This window comes from Danio aesculapii, chromosome 17 (assembly GCF_903798145.1).
Source record: "Danio aesculapii chromosome 17, fDanAes4.1, whole genome shotgun sequence".
In the NCBI taxonomy this organism is placed as follows: domain Eukaryota; kingdom Metazoa; phylum Chordata; class Actinopteri; order Cypriniformes; family Danionidae; genus Danio; species Danio aesculapii.
Genome location: NC_079451.1, coordinates 31464587 through 31469784, shown reverse-complemented (window position 1 = coordinate 31469784; position 5198 = coordinate 31464587).

Genomic DNA, 5198 nt, shown 5'->3' with positions numbered 1-5198 from the left:
CATCTGTTCATCGACTTTTATTCTGACAACAGGAGGCGCTATCTGGTCTTATTCAACTCTGTGAAGAAACTATTCAAGGACAGGGTACTTTTCGAGGATTTCCAGACATTTGTTTTCATGTTAACAGTTTATGAATATATTTGATGATATTTAAGACACATGCCAAGTGAACGTTCTTGTTTATCTGAAAAACAATGCTGAAGATATTCTGCTTTGAAAATGTGTTATCCATTCATTCATTCAGAAAGGCTCTAAAAGCATGTGTCCGACCAAAATGCGACCTCCCGTGGACAGTAGCAGACTCTGAAATGAGACTGATTCAGTTCCACATGAGGTTATTAATTAGCAAATAATAAATATTATGAACGTAAACATTAGGTGAGCAGGTTGCATTGTAACCCCGTGTCACGCTACCTGACGAGATACACAGGTTTATTTACCAGAGGTGAGGTAATAGGGGAGCGCGGGGCACAAAGTGGGTTAAATGTAACACGGAGTTTTAAGGTTTTTGCTCAGGGTTAACCATAGCATGTGTCAGAGGTTTTCACCACAGTGTCGGCAGACGTATTGAAAAAGTTTGGCGAAATTTAGACGAGAAACACAAAGTATTTTTTATTATAGTCGATATTTTTGTATTTAAAAAAAATCTGTGAAAGTATGTTAGTAAAATTTATTTGATTCCGAACCATATACCGGCAAAACCAGCCTGATCTCACGAGAAAACAGTTTTACGTTTTGTCAGTTTAGTGGCTAATTCGTACGAGTTCAGTCGTACGAAATTGTACGATTTTAAAAAGGAGGCGTGGCACCTAACCCCGCCCCTAAGCCCAACCGTCATTGGGGGGATGAGCAAATCGTACTAAATTGTACGAATTAGCCACTAAATCAAAAAGTTACGAATTGCCGTGAGATTGTGTTGGCAAAACACGAAAGCTTCAACGTGTTACATGGGACACTTTTGCCTAGCATCATCTTCAGAGATTTGATCTGTTGCATTTGGTATTCTTTTTAAATTATAAGACCCTCCCTAATAGACGGCTATTTCCGCCAGGTGAGGGCTAAATATCATGCTTTAAAAAGTAGAATGACAGCCTATGAAGTAGAAATGACAAGATCAATTATGAAAATCATGACTTATGAAGTCAAAATTACATCAAGGCTAGAATATATACATAATAATAATAATAATAATAACATGCAAAAATAAGAGTAGACAATAAGACCCTGTACATGAAACATTAATCATATAAATCATGTCATGTCTTTAAAGGCATAAATTAGGCGACTTTTTTATATTATTACTATGTACTTTCATCATAGCAAAAACAAAATAAATTAGTTTATTATTATTAAAACACTTTAGAAAAAAATCAGTTTAACAGCGCTCATATTGGGAAAAGAATTACAATTTCACAAGCTTTTTTTTTTCCAGAGAAATACGTTAGTAAATGTTTTATTCTGCCAAACAATAGTCCTTTACAGCATTTTCTTGTCTTTTTCAGAAAAATGGCAATCAGATAAACAAATGCTTGTCATTTTGAGCTTTTTGTAACATAATTTTTACACAACACAATAGCAATACCTTCAGAAGAGTTACAAAAGCAGCTTTTGGTGGAATACCCTGATTTTAAATCACAAACTATACACATTTAACCAATTTACATTTAGTCTGTTTACCAATAAAATAAAATCCAACCTGAAGGTTTAGAATTTTTTTTGTTACATTTTAATGAATGTTTAATGAATGAGTGAAACTCTGTAAATATAACGCTAGCTTATCCTGAAGAGTTTAGAAAACTTGTTGAATGTATTGATAAAATACATTTGGATAGCGATAGCACTGTAAATAAATGACGGCCATCAGAAAGCTTTTTTTTCAGTCCTTTATTGTTTACAAACAAACATACTGTACTTACAGGTGTGCATGTGTCCAGTAAGGTTTAGCAGCTTAGAGGAAAACAAACATTGTAAACCACTCATGATATAGTCCGCAAAAAGTAACAGTTGCTGCTGAAATAACTGGGCAGTATTTCAATTTTCATTACAAAGTAAACAAAAACGTAATTAAATATACCAAATGTTGAATTCAAATATGCAAAGTTTGGTCAACATCAACAAAGACGGCAGAATCAAATCTGTGTTCAGAGCAGTAACATCCAAATATACTGTGGTCCATTTTTACATTCTAGTACAAATGAATACATTATTTTTAAATATGCATGTGTTGTTGTTTTTTTTGGTCTTACATATTGTCCTTCAGCTTCAGATTATTGCACTTCTAGATCTAGTAAACTCGCTAAAACATGATCATTTCTACATCAATTCTACACAGTCCTTCGCAAGCTAAGATATTTTGGTGGTGTTTTTCACTGTATCAGACCATCATGATCTCACATCTAACACACCGGCAGAAGAAAATAAAATAATAATAATAATAAAAAAAAAACATTGTGATACCATTTGTGAGAATAACATTGGTGGTGTACAAACAGAGGCAGTCTAGATCTACGATTGAAGCTTGCATGCACACATAACCTCGCTATCATTATCAGCTCAAAAAACAACCAGACACACAGCAACAATACAGCAGAACTGCTCAAACGGCCTGCATTACAGTCTGAGATACTCATATTTGCAGATTAATCATTATCAGATGGTCAGTGCACAACGTGAAGAAAACATATCCATCATATATATACACAAGACAAGATATCAGAGCAAAACAAAGATGAGCCTTTATTGCTTAATATTTGAATCTTGGTGTGGAGTATTGCCCTCGTTTACTGTACATCCACAATAGTGTGCATGTAAAAAATAAAAGCCATTTATTATATATTTAGATATTGGGAATACAATGAAAACCATTGGAAGATATACACTATAAGTACATTTTTGGTCCTTTAGAAATCACTTGTCCACATTTTTTGGAAGGTTACCATTCAAAAGTTTGGGCCGAGTTTTGATTATTTTGATTTTGGCTTTAAAAATAAAGAAGAAGAAATTATTACTTTTATTTAGCAAGAATGCATTAAATTGATCAACAGTAACAGTGAAGTTAAAAACATTTCAACACAGTAAAACCCAAAAACCTAAGGTTACTCAAACTGCTTGTGGAAGCCGATTACAACAAACCATTTAAGTTCAAAAACTAATCCTAATGAGTACTGTGAACTTACTCCATTTGACTAAAAGAAGCAATTTGAGCACAGTAAAACCCAATAAATGAAGAGAACTCAAACCAACGGAGTACTGTAAAAGCCAATAACTCAAACCATTTGAGGAAACTGATTGCAACAAACCATTTGATTTAAAAAAACGGATGTATATGAGTAATGTGAACTTAATCCATTTACGTTGCATTAATAAGGAATTTAATTAAGCCATTACCTTCAACACCGAGTTCAAAACTCTTTTCAAATGAGTAGAATTAACTTTCAGTAAATTTTGAGTTAACTACACTCAATTGATTTGATAAAGTTGATTGTTGGCTTTTACAGTGTATTTATTTCAACCAAATGATGTTTTTTTTACACTTTCTGAAATGTTCTGAGAAAAGTACGACAGTGTGCTCAAAAATAAACAGCTCAAATGCTTTAAATAAAATAAATATACTAAATTTGGCATATTGGCATATTAGGATGATTTCTGAAGAATCAAATACACTAATGGCCAGTGTTGGGGAAAGTTACTTTAGAAAATAATGCATTACAATATTGAGTTACTCCCCAAAAAAGCAACTAGTTGTTTTACTTTTTTTTTACCATATTTTTATGGTAAGTAATGCCTTACGTTACTTTTGAGTTACTTTTTCCGACCTGGTTGAGGTTTAATCTCTTTCAAAACTTGCAGGGTTTTTTTTCCCCCTTCCTTTTTTAAATAGAGGAGCTCGGCATTTAATAAACCACTGTATAACCTTCATTTAGCTTTAAAAAAAATCCACACACATAAAAATTAATGTAGGACAATGTTATCTTATGAGACCTTCCTCACCGCAGAGCTCTACATGCCGTATATATAGATTAATGAAAGTTTAAAGCAATGTGTTTGCTGCTTTTATACTTTTTGTCTTATTAGTGAAGTAAAATTAGTGTCTATTCAGATAATCCTCTTTTGCTTTTCTTCCATGCGTTAATATGAGAATATTTCTATCGCAAAAATCTAAGACTCTGCCATCTTCTTTTTTTTTTTTGCCTGTTCCTGCATTCTCTCATTGTGTGCGGGATTCAACAAGACTGCGATCATTTAAAATCAGCAATAAAAAAAAAAAAGCGAATTAACTAAATTAAAAAGTAACCCAAATATTATTTGACTTTGTTTTTATTAATTTTAATTATACAAAACCCAGCAAACAATACAGAATATTAACTTGTATAATATTTCAAAATGTACTCCCCCCTAATATCCCACATTAATAAAATAAAATGCAATACTAAAAAAATACATTTAAATTGACCAATGTGTGTGCGTATATAATAATAATAAAAATAAAACATTATTTGAATTTTAAATTACAGTCATCTTTCCAAAGACATCCAATTTTTATTGGATCCATTTATAAAGCGACTGAAAGGAGACCACACTTTTTAAGTCTCTGCTTTACCTTTGATTACATATGCTAATTTTTCAAGAGCAAGATTATCAGACATTTCCTTCAACTCCTTCCTTCAATCATTTCCTTCAATATTATTACTTAATACTTCTCAAAGTAACTAGTAAAAATTAAGATTATTATTACGTGACTCACGTTACTTGTAATGCGTTACCAGGTGTGTTTATTTAAGGAGAGGTGTAAAATGTGCATAGATGGTGGGCCTCCAGGAAAGTGGTTGAGACTACGTTTACATGGACATAAGTAACCGAATTATTTGTCTTAATCTGAATAGGACAATAATATGATTAAGGTGGTTACATGAGTTGCTTTTTGAATGTTCCTTTCATGATCCCGATTTACATGTTATAACACATAATTCGATTAACATTATTGCATCAGCAGGCTATCGACGTTTCCTCTGGAGTTTCATGTAATTTCGGGTGTTTCATTTTTAATTTGACTTTAACTTAGTCCGGCAGTTTCACTTTCATTCAGGAACACTTGATTCATGCCCCCCGCATGACAAACTGAGGTATTGGATGTGGGTATGAAGTAAGGACTGCTGTAAGAGTGTTGTTTTAATGGAATTTGATACCACACACCAAAT